The 12258-nt window shown below is 46.3% G+C and overlaps 2 long non-coding RNA genes across 3 annotated transcripts in view; both read left to right on the top strand.

Annotated features, from left to right (window-relative positions):
- Window positions 1–12258, top strand: part of LOC105486271 (uncharacterized) — an 84899-nt gene that overhangs the window by 4039 nt on the left and 68602 nt on the right. The gene's annotated exons all lie outside the window — the stretch shown is intronic.
- LOC139362351 (uncharacterized) overlaps window positions 5216–12258 on the top strand; it is a 33316-nt gene continuing 26273 nt past the window's right edge. Inside the window, exons 1-2 of the long non-coding RNA XR_011621112.1 lie at window positions 5216–6320; window positions 7043–7188. This is a non-coding gene — a long non-coding RNA (uncharacterized lncRNA). The remainder of the gene's footprint in view (window positions 6321–7042; window positions 7189–12258) is intronic.

Genomic DNA, 12258 nt, shown 5'->3' with positions numbered 1-12258 from the left:
AAGCTGATGACTGGTACTTGCACTTCATGGTGCTCCAGATGGAGACAGGGATCTAGAATATGGCTTCAGTTTATTTCTCATGAGTTTATCTCCAGTGGTGAAGTGGAGCAGAATATGCCACTGTGGAATAAAAGTTAATTTGAGCTGAAGGTATTTGAGAACCAACAGATGACAGAGAGGCTTGTTTTCTCAACTCCCTTATCTACCTAAAAGCAGAGTCTCCCGAAGGAACTCAATCATCTTAAGTTCCCTCCCTAGGAGTTTCACAAAGAGGGAAGATTGACTCTTGTCACCAGAGCCCAAGAAGCCAGCTTCAGGATAAGAGATCACCTAAGCAGACATTGCCACAAAACTATCTTATCTCCCAAGTATTTTCCTAAGGACCCATTTATTCTTCCTAAATGTCATTTGTTTTTTCTTTTTTTGTTTTTGTTTTTTGTTTTGTTTTGAGATGGAGTTTCACTCTTGTTACCCAGGCTGGAGTGCAATGGCGTGATCTCAGCTCACTGCAACCCCTGCCTCCTGGGTTCAAGCGATTCTTCTGCCTCAGCCTCCCAAGTAGCTGGCGTTATAGGCACCTGCCACCATGACTGGCTGATTTTTTGTATTTTTAGTAGAGATGGGGGTTTCACCATGTTGGCCAGGCTGGTCTTGAATTCCTGAGCTCAGATGATCTGCCTGCCTTGGCCTCCCAAAGTGCTGAGATTGTAGGCATGAGCCACAGCACCCAGACCATCCATTTGTTTTTTTCATAAGTGCTCTTCCTCTCTTCCTCTCCCTTCTTTTCTTAAGATGGTTTATAAGCCCCCAATTCGTTTTTCTTTTTCTTTCCTTCTTTTTTTTTTTGATGGAGTTTTGCTCTTGTTGCCCAGGCAGGAGTGCAATGGCACAGTCTTGGGTCACTGCAACCACCGCCTCCTGGGTTCAGGTGATTCTCCTGCCTCAGCCTCCCAAGTAGCTGGGATTACAGATGCCCGCCACCATGCGGGAGCTTCCCAGCAGCTGAACATGTGGAGGTTCCTGGAGGATGGTGCCCCAGGTAGTGCATGGAAGCTCCACGTCCCTTCCCTCATACCTCTCTTTATGCATCTCTACATCTGTATCCTTTGTAATATCCTTTTTTTTTTTTTTTTTTTTTCTGAGACAGGGTCTCACTCTGTCACCTAGGCTTGAGCACAGTGGTGTGATCTCAGCTCACTGCAACCCCTACTTCCCAGGTTCAAGCGATTCTTGTGCCTCAGCCTCTCGAGTAGTTGAGATTACAGTCACGTGCCTGTATTTTTTGTATTGTTAGTAGAGACAAGGTTTCACCATGTTGGCCAGGCTGGTCTTGAACTCCTGACCTCAAATGATCCACCCATCTCGGCCTCCCAAAGTTCTGGATTACAGGTGTGAGCCACCACGCCTGGCCTCCTTTGTGATATCCTTTATAATAAACCAGTCAATGGGCCTAGTAAGAGAGAAAGATGAAATTCATTTTAAGTAAGTTAGAAGCAGCACAGAAATACTTGGCACAGAAGTGCTGTATTGTTGTGCTGGGCTTGGGCATGTTTGATAAGCATCACATGTGCTGTGGAAAGGAGAAAATGTCAGATACACAGAAAGACTGGAAACACTTTGAGTCCTTTTACTTTCTGTACATATGTGCCTTGGATTGTTTTCCAAAGTAAACACTTGATAGAGATTGAGGAAGAAGTAGCAAGGCTCTTTTGTACCAGTATGTTCAACATTCCTCAAAAAAAGCGTGAAGATGAAGAATCGGGAGGAGAAAAGACAGCTTGACTTCTGTACCATTCAGGAGAATGATGGCAAAACACCTAGCAATGAAAAATGAGCATGTGCTCTTCAGTCATGTCTACTCTGCTGCCACCTCTCAGAAAAAGCTCAGAATGGCATTGTGTTTGAAGTAAACTGTTTGAATTAATTACTTAAAAAATTAGATGTGTCATTTTATATATATATATATATTAAACAAGTTTATTAGGAAAGTAAAGGAATAAAATAATGGCTGCTCCATGGGCAGAGCAGCCATCATTATATCCTTAAGGCCTATTTTTTTCTCCCTAGAGTCAAAGTTCTATAAGCTAGGGACTGTATCTGACCTTATTCCACTTACCCTAGCATCTAGTCCAGGGTCTGGTACACAATAGATTCTCAATAAATACTTAAAAAATAGACGTCGATTTTAGTAATTAGTGGATAACAATCACAGCTACAAATTCTTGCCTCTTCCCACCATGTGGTTGGTATATGCTGGCTACTTGGATTTACATCTCTCCTATCTTCATATCAGCAGGGTAGATATTATCTCCATTTTCACAGAAGAAAACTGAGACTCAGAAGGTTGTACGATTTGCCCAAGGCCACAGAGCTGCTTTGGGGTAGAACCAGGACAAGTTTCCCGTCTGTTTCTGTTTTACTCTAAAATCCGTGCCCCTTCCATTCTGACTGACTGCTTTGAGGGCCACCTGATGTGCCATTGTTATTTACCCTCTTCTCAAAATTCTTGTCTTCAAAATTTTGTGTTTATTCTCTTCTTTGCAGTACCAAGATAGTCTCTGCTAACATAGAGTTAAGACAAAGCTCCTTGCGCATAGGAGAATGACAGCATCAGCTGATTTTCCTGGTGTTTTGTTTAATTTAATTTAATTTAATTTAATTTAGGAGAGCTAAATAATTAAACATGAGGCCAAAGTACATAAGAAAGTGGCAGTCTTTTATTGCAAATATGCACACACTCTCGGGTGAGGTTCTCTGGTCCTCAGGTGTGGGGGGCCAGGGAAGTCGCGCCGGCGCTCTCGGGTGATGTTCTCCGGTCCACAAATGCGGGGGCCGAAGAAGTCACGCTGACTCCTGTCGGCAGCAGACTTTTATGCATTGGTACTGGAAGGGGGAGGGCAGTGGGCGGGATAAGGGCGTGATAGGGGTGTCTCCGTAGGCGTGGCCGGGTAAGTTTTGATCTCTTTGGATTGACATCACCTGGCGCATGCTCGGTTGATCTGTATCTTCCCGGGGTGGGCTGCATTTTCCCGTGCGTGGGAAAGTTGGTGAGGAAGAACCCGGAAGCAACATGGATTGTGCCTTCTTGTTCACCTTCCTCCATCTTGTCCTTTCTCCTTCACCCAAACAGTCCAACCTCTTATTGATTATAAGAATTTGGGGTGCCGTTGTCTGGCTGGCTGCTTCCTGCTGTTAGGGGGTGTAGTTAGGGTCTGAGGTTGGCAGTTGGGTGAAGGGATGCAGAAGCATTTGGTTGAAGGTGACTTGGGTGATCTCTTGGACCCTGGCTCGGAGAAATTTTATTAAAATGGGAGCAAAATATAAGGCAAGGCAGAGGATTAGTATGGGAATTAGGAAATCACAAAGGGCACCCTGCCAAGCTAGGTCTTCTATGAGAGTAAAAAGTTGGGAAACCTACTGGTTGGGGTATGGGTTGGGAAGGAGGGTGTCTATTGGGTTTATGAGGGAAAAGTCAGTTAAGTTAAGATGAAGAATGGTGAGGAAGCGGGAAAATTTGAGGAGGGTGTTGATCCTTGAGTAGAACCTGGTCACCTGGAGAAAGGGAAGGGGAATAGATGTTTTGAGTTAGGTTAAGATGTCTCATCCCAAGAGGGGGTGGGACAAGAGGGTATGATGAGGAAAGAGTGGGCAAAGCATGCATAGTCCAGGCAGTAATTTAACATTGGGGTCTGGCGAGGGTTAGACGGTTTACCGTCTACCCTAACTACTGAGATGGTGGCTGGCTGGCTAAGACCTCCATAGGTTGACAAAACAGAATAGGTAGCCTCCGTATTGATGAGAAAAGAAATTGGCTTACCCGCTACCTGTAGAGTTACCCTAGGCTCGGCGAGGGTGACAGGGGTCTCCAAGTGTGGGCACCGTCAGTCGTCGTCCAGGTGTAGGAGCTGGAAGGAGCCTTCCGGCCTTTGAGGAGAGGCACCATGTTGAGGCGCAATGCCTGCCCTGCTGGCGGGGCAATCAGACTTCCAATGTCCTTCCTGTTGGCAGGTTGGGCATGGCGTGGTAGGCAGGCGAGGATTTGGATACTGTTTTGCCTAATGCCCAATTGTGCCACACTTAAGGCATGGACGAGACGGAGTGGCCAGCTTGGCCTGGGGACACTGGTTTGCCTAGTGTCCTGGGTCTCCGCATTTAGCAGGAGCCCTTGGGAGACTTGCCCTGTGTCTTCCCTGCTGGCAGAGTGGGCAATGCTGGTTGGAGGGCAGCCACTAGAGCTTGCGCCTGAAGCACAGCCCTTCTTTTCTCCTTGTCTAGCTCTGCGGCCTCAGCTGCTGCTTCTCTGGAGTTAAAAACTTTAAAGGCCAATTTTACTAAGTCCTGTATGGGGGTTTGAGGCCCATCTTCAACCTTTTTTAGCTTTTTTCGAATATCTGAGGCTGACTGGGAGATAAAATAGGAGTCTAGGACAGCTGCTCCGGCTGGGGAGGTGGGGTCTAGCCGAGTAAATTGGCCTAGTGCCTCTGTAAGGTGATTTAGGAAGGAAGCCAGGTTCTCATCTGGGTGCTGGATGATTTCCTTTAGTTTATCAAAATTGACCACTTTGTTAGAAGCTGCCTGAATACCGGCCAAGAGACATTGAACCATAATGTCTCTCCTATGGCGGCCGGGCTGCTGTGGCTGGTAATCCCAATCTGGTTCTATGGACGGGACAGCCATCTCTCCTAATGGGACGGTGGCATCAGTTAAATGCCATTGATCTGCATGTTGCCTGGCGGCTGCAAGAATACACTCTCTTTCCTCTGGGTTAAGGGAGGGGGACAAACTGACCTGTAAGTCATGCCAGGTTAGATCATATGCCTGACTTAGATATCGAAACTCCTTGGAATATAGGGTGGGGTTAGCAGAGAAGTCACCGAGCCGTTTTTCAATCTTGGAAAGGTCTGCCAAAGAAAAAGGGACATGGACTCTAACTAGTCCTTTGGCTCCAGCGACCTCTCAGAGGCAGGCCAACAAACAGGGGAGGTTGAAACAGACTGACTAGTCGGGTAGGTTGAGACCGGCTGACCAGTAGAGGGGGTTGAGACCGGCTGACCGGTAGAGGGGGTTGGGGCAGGCTGACTGGTAGAGGGCTGACTAGTGGGGGCCGCTACGGTGGTCTTGGAGCGAGTGTGGGCGGAAATGGGAGAGGTAAGAGGAGTGGCTGAGGGAGGGGCTATGGGAGGAGCATAGGGAGGGGGGTTGGAAGGTCGGGAGGGAGGTGCCCCACCATCGGCCTCGTCTGAGATGGAAGTAGAATCTTCCTCTGCTTGTGGTGTGGGGGCTGAGGGCTGGGTTTTAACTAACAAGACCTGGGCCATTGAACACTGGGCGAACAGGTCTGGGCGGGAGCGCAAGTCCTAAAAGCCTTGGACATAGATAATTTCTGACCACTTTCCGAGCCTCTGGCAGAAATTAGAGAGATCTAATTAAAATGTTATGGTCTAAGGTGCCTTCAGGCGGCCATTGAGACTGGTTGTCTAATTTATATTGTGGCCATGCCACAGTGGAGAGTAAAATCAGTCGCTTTCATTTAAGATCTTGCTCTAATTGTAAAGTTTTGAGATTAGTTAGAAGACACCCTAAAGGAGTATCTCTAGGTATTTTGGATTGGGGGTTTCCCATTGCCTTTCTCTCACCTGTAGGCGGAAACCGAACTCTACCTGGCTACAAAGCGTCCTTTGGAGCCACTAGAGACCGGGAGGCTCCTGGAGCCGGAATGGAGATTACCTCCAGGTGGACGTCTCTGTCCTGGATGGGTCTCACACGGACTGGAATGGAGTTCCTTTGGGCAGACGTCTCTACCTTTGGGAACTCTCCTGTGGGTCACCTGGTGACCAAAAAACCTTGGGCCTGCGCAGGACTTCTGGCCAAGGAGTATGAGAGGGAGGCAAGAGATACTCACCCCTAGGAGACTTGGAGGTGTGGAAAGCGATGTCTAGGTCCTGGTCCGTCCGTGGCGTGGAAGGAGGAGGCTCCTCGGACCTTAGGGGGCCTTGAGGAGGGGTCTCCTCCTGGGTTTTTGGCATGCCACAGTGGAGAGGAAAATTAGCCGCTTTCGTTTTAAATCTTGAGCTAAATGTAAGGCTTCCAAGTTTTGGAGGAGACACCTTGAAGGGGTGTTCGTAGGGATTTTCAATTGTGAGGTTCCCATTGTTTAACCACCAGAAATGGAAACCGACCTCACGCAGTGGCAAAGCGTCCTTTGCCGCTGCTGGAGACCGGGGGGTCCTGGAGCCACTAACGGAGAATTGAGGAACTTCAAGATGGACGTCTCCGAGTTGAAGACCTCACTGCGCCACAGGGTGGCTACGTCCTTGGGCGTACGTACGACTCTAGGCCAGGGACATGGAAACGGACGGAGATGGTTAACAAAGGGGAGTACTCACCGAAGAAGAAATTCTCAGAGCGGCACCAGTGGAAAGCTGGAACACTTGTTTGGTGTTCGTGGCTGGTTGGGTTGGGAGCCGGTTCCCTGTGGAGGAGGTTCGTTAGACCCTTAGGGGATGTTGAGGAAGGGTCTCCTCCTGGGTCGGGTTTCGGCACCAACTGTTTTAATTTAATTTAATGTAACTTAATTTAGGAGAGGTAAGTAATTAAACATGAGGCCAAAGTACGTAAGAAAGTGGCATTCTTTTATTGCAAATATGCACACACTCGGGTGAGGTTCTCTGGTCCTCAGGTGTGGGGGGCCAGGGAAGTCGCGCCGGCGCTCTCGGGTGATGTTCTCCGGTCCACAAATGCAGGGGCCGAAGAAGTCACGCCGACTCCTGCCGGCCAGACTTTTATGCATTGGTACTGGAAGGGGGAGGTCAGTGGGCGGGATAAGGGCATGATAGGGGCGTCTCCGTAGGCGTGGCCGGGTAAGTTTTGATCTCTTTGGATTGACATCACCTGGCGCATGCTCGGTTGATCTGCATCTTCCCGGGGTGGGCTGCATTTTCCTGTGCGTGGGAAAGTTGGTGAGGAAGAACCCGGAAGCAACATGGATTGTGCCTTCTTGTTCACCTTCCTCCATCTTGTCCTTTCTCCTTCACCCAAACAGCTGGAGAAAGTCTATGTTTGAAAATCATAGTGAAATGGAAAAATGGAACAATCTTTTTAAAAAGCCATCTATGCAGCAGCATTCAGCGGACATATTATAGTTCCCGTTTATGTGGAAGAAGTCCAGAAATGTCAATAAGTCTCTAGGTAAGTAGGTACAGAAATAATGGGTGACACTGCAATATCAGACATGGCACATGGGGTACCCATGCCTCCAGGCAGCTTTCTAAGAAACAGCTTCTCTGGGAACTGGCAGGCCTTAGGAGCCATGCGGCTGCCAAGTTCTTGCCCAGTGAGAGCCCTTTCTTCCTGGCTTGTCCCTGAGACTGCAAGGACATGGAAGCAGACCAGAAGCAGCACAAGTTGTACAGTATGTGTGTTCAACTTTTAAAAATGGAAGTAAAGTGGGTATCTAATTTAACATTATAAATTAAGTATTATAAACTTTTTGTTTGAAATTTTTACTTATTTATTTATTTTTGAGATAGGGTGTCACTCTGTCTCCCAGGCTGGAGTGCAGTGGCATAATCACAACTCACTGCAGCTTTGACCTCCCTGGGCTAAGGTGATCCTCACACTTCAGCCTCCTGAGTAGCTGGGACCACAGGCATGTGCCACCATGCCAGGCTAAATAATTTTTGTATTTTTTGTAGAGACAGGGTTTTGCCATGTTGTCCAGGCTCATCTCTAACTTCTGTGCTCAAGTAATTCACCTGACTCAGCCTCCCAAATTGCTGAGATTACAGATGGGAGCCACCATGCCTGGACCTTATAAACATTTTTTTTTTTCCCCACCAAGACAGAGTCTTGCTCTGTCACCCAAGCAAGAGTGCAATGGCATGATCTTGGCTCACTGCAACCGCCGCTTCCTAGGTTCAAGCAATTCTCCTGCCTCAGCCTCCCAAGTAGCTGGGATTACAGGCATGCATCACCACACCTGGCTAATTTTTGTTTTTGTTTTTCTTTTTTGTATTTTTAGTAGAGACAGGGTTTCACCATGGTGGCCAGGCTGATCTCGAACTCCTGACCTTGTGATCTGCCCGCCTTGGCCTCCCAATGTAAACTTTTAAAAAAGCTAAGTATACTGAGGTTTTCATGGCATTTAATATTTGTAGTCTTGAACCTTTAAACACCACTCCTTCAGTTTTCCTGATTATAAAGATATGTGGTATGATTTATAGCTAGGAGAAAATCAGTACTGTAAAAACCAGAATCATGCTTCCTTTGGGAAAGAGAGTTACTGTGGAAAGCAAAATGCCTAAGGCTTCTGGATATGAAATTGTAAGCCTGGGGGCAGGGTCTTAAATGGGCAGAGTGAGTGACTGAATTGCTCCCCCTGGAAAAGAGGAAGAGCATTCTTGCTCTGGAGATGGAGGGCTCGAGGAGGAGAGACCAGTGGGAAGAAGAGAGAGATGAGATGAGCCTGCAGAGAAGGAAAGGTCAAGGAATCTTTCCATTATTCCATTCTGATTTGCTTGATTTGATATAGTCATGTAGACCCTTCATGCCACCAAGCCTTAGGCAAGCATATCATACACACACACTGTATTTATCATGTGACTGTTTTGTGGAAATCGTGAGAACAGGGCTGAATTCCATGCCTGTGTCCCCAGCAAGAGTGAAAACTAGGGTTTTGCAGGCATGGGAAAGTAAGGCAGAGATGGTGAAGAGAAAACAGTAACCTTGGCCATGCCTGGGAACCATGGTCTTCAGGATCCTGTGTGGGACTTCTCCCAAAATGCAGAGGGGGTTTATAGACACTATTTCCTGGATTTTGAGGGGGCAAGATGACGTTTGGGTTCCATCGGTGGAGTTTCCCAGGCCTGTGTCTTGTATTCATCCTTGGTACCACTTTTCTTTTTAGGGAAACTGGTAGAGGGAAGAGGAGTTTTGGAGACAGGCTAACCTGAATTTGCAACCGATCTCTCTTTCTATTGCTTAACCCATTTGAACCACTTTTTTTTTTCAGCCATAAAAAAATAATCTCACAGGACACAGGATGGTGAAGAGGCTTGAATTAAATGACATCTCATATACAGGTTAAAAATTCAGGTCTTGACTCCAAAGTGTTTGATTCAAATCCTGGCTCTACCATCTGCTAGCCATGTGACTTTGGATAAGTTATTCAATTTTCTGTTATAAAAAATGGGGCAGCTGGGCCCGGTGGCTCACGCCTGTAATCCTAGCACTTTGGGAGGCCAAAGTGGGCCAATCACTTGAGGTCAGGAGTTTGAGACACGGAGAAATCCCGTGTCTACTAAAAATACAAAAATTGGCCGATGTGGTGGCCTACACCTGTAATCCCAGCCACTTTGGGAGGCTGAGGCAGGAGAACTGCTCGAACCCGGGAGGCGGAGGTTACAATGAGCAGAGAGCACATTACCGCAGTTCAGTCTGGGCAACAGAGTGAGACTGTGTCTCAAAAAAAAAAAAAAAAAGGAAAATGGGGCAAATCAGTGCATCTACCTTCTGTGTTGTTGGGAATGTCAAATGAGATAATACAGTAAAGCACTTTAGTGTAATTGCCAGACAAGTTCTTCTTGCCCATTGCACAGATAAACCCAATTCACTGAGACATGTTATTGCAGTGGAGAAATAATTTAATTATTGCAAGGCAGCTGAACAGGAAGATGGGATTTATTATTCAAATCCACTTCCATGAAGGCTCAGAGGTTAGGGTTTTTCAGGAATAGTTTGGTGGGCATGGAGACATTAGGGAATGGGTGCTGTTGTTTGGTTGGGGATGCAATCATAGGGGTGTGGAAAAAAACAGAGTACTCCTCTGGGTGGGGTCCACAGGACTGGTTGAATCCTGAGTCATGGCTTTGGGTGGAGTCGATCAGTAGCCAGAAGGCAAGAGTCTGAAAAAGCATCTCAAAATATCAATCTTACGTTGTACAGTAATGATGTTATCTATAGGAACAGTTGGGGAAGTCTCAGATCTTGTGACCTCCAACACAGTAAAGGATTATAGCAAGGCACGCTACGCCTACATTTTAGCAGAACTCAGGCCCCTCCCGTAATCCTAATCTTGGGAGCTTTCATTAGTTTTACAAAAGTGGTTTCAGTTCCTGGGCAAGGAGGGGGTTAGTTTTAGGGAGGGACTGTTATCATCCTTGCTTCAAAGTTAAACTAGAAACTAAATTCTTCCCATGGTTAGCTTGCCCTATGTCCAGGACTGAGGGAGGGCAGCCAGCTTGTGGGGCTAGAAGCAAGATGGAGTCAGCCATGCTGGACTTTATTATCATAATCTTTGCAAAGGCAGTTTCAATCATGTCTGGTATTACAGCAAGTACTTAGTAAATGGCGGCTATTATTGTTATTATTATGTATGTAAAATGTCTGGTTTGGCAAGACATTGATTAATGATTTTGCACTTTCATTCGATTGAAATGTAAGAGCTGTGAATTCCCATGCGCCCCACACCTCTTTTTCCCAGAGGAATTAACTAAAAGAGAATCAACTGATCACTTATATCAGTTATGAAGGTTCATAGAAGCTTAAAAAACACCTCTGCACTTTTTAAAGATAAAGACTTCTGACCAAATAAGTTTAAAATGTTGTTGATACATACATATATTTTATTTGGAAAAAAAAAGTACTGTCAGTTCTAAGAAATATACTCCATGTTTTTGTTTGCACTTCAACAATCTGCTTGTCATTTGTCCTCTAATGCAGAATCTTCGACCTGCCAGTGTGCATCCTCTCCCTGTGGACAGCACACTCTGCCTTTTCAAGCTACTCAGTTTTCCTCACACTTCAGTCTGTTTTCCTATTATTGCTTCGGGTTGATAGCAACTTTCCATGGTATTTGAAGCATACACCCATATGCCAGGATTTTGAATGTCATACTAAATAAAGAGGATTTTTTTTTTTGAGTCAGAGTCTCACTCTTTCACCCAGGCTGGAGTGCAGTGGTGTAGTCTTGGCTCACTGTAGCCTCAACCTCCCAGGCTCAAGCAATCCTTCTAACTCAGCCTCTCAAGTAGCTACGACTACAGGCGCACGCCACCACACCCAGGTAATTTTTGTAGAGACAGGGTTTTGCCATGTTGCCCAGGTTAGTCTCAATCTCCCAGGCTCAAGCAGTCCTCCCACCTTGACCTCCCAAAGTACTGGGATAAATAAAGAGGGTTTTTTTTTGTTGTGTTTTGTTTTGTTTTGTTTTTGACAAGCCTCACTCTGTCACCCAGGCAGGAGTGCGGTGGCACAATCTTGGCTCATTGGAACCTCCGCCTACCGGGTTCAAGTGATTCTCCTGCCTCAGCCTGCTGAGAAATGCACCACCTCGCCCAGCTAATTTCTGCATTTTTAGTACAGATGGGGTCTCACCACGTTGGCTAGGCTGACTTTGAACTCCTGGCCTCAGGTGATCCACCTGCTTCAGCCTCCCGAAGTACTGGGATTACAGGCATGAGCCACCGTGCCTGGCAAAGAGTTTTTTAGAAAGAAGTTCTGGAAAAGAAAGAAGCTTTCCTGCCTGCCCTTTGTCATGGTGGAGCAGAACTATCTAGTGCTCTAATTGTGAGGAGCTCTGCTGAGATATAGAATAGCTTGGTGTGACTTGGTGACTTTAGGGTTAGAGGGCTTGGGTTCAAGTCCTGACTCAGAGCTTACTTGTGTGACCTTTGGTCAAATCACTTAGTTTTTCTCTTTTTTTGGTTTCCTTGGGTAAAATAGGGTAGCTGGCTCTGCAAGGAGGGAGGGTAAATAAATTAATAATCCTGATGAGCGGTAAATATGTTGGTTCTTACTGTTAATGTGCTAGGCTATTTTAGTGAATTATTTCTGACCCAAACCAGTTTCCCACCTCCAGTTTCAGGAAGATAATAAACCTAGTAGTGCTGAATTACCAGGACGCATGTAGGGCTAGTGGTTGATTTTATTCCTTATCCCTGAAGGTGCATCACCCTGCACTTTGCTGTAATCTTGAATTAAAATGGTTCTGAACCTCCTAATAGTAACTCATTATTGACAGCTTTAGCTTTCTTGAGACCTCTGAAACTCTTTCTGCCTGGAGCTGGAGCCAGGAAGCTTGGATTCTAGTCCCTATTCCTCACTTCCTATGGGGGATTGGCAGCAAGGCAATTCACTTTCCTGAGCTTGCTTTTACAGATTGGGTAAGATTCACATGACATTTTACATGGAATGATTTTTAAGTTGGGGAATGTGCATAAGATAAGTTACTGTGTGATATGTTGATAATAATGGTAACAG

The sequence above is a fragment of the Macaca nemestrina genome, chromosome 3, assembly GCF_043159975.1.
Source record: "Macaca nemestrina isolate mMacNem1 chromosome 3, mMacNem.hap1, whole genome shotgun sequence".
Classification (NCBI taxonomy): domain Eukaryota; kingdom Metazoa; phylum Chordata; class Mammalia; order Primates; family Cercopithecidae; genus Macaca; species Macaca nemestrina.
The sequence above is the reverse complement of the archived record's forward strand: the minus strand, read 5'-3'. Positions and strand labels throughout refer to the sequence as shown.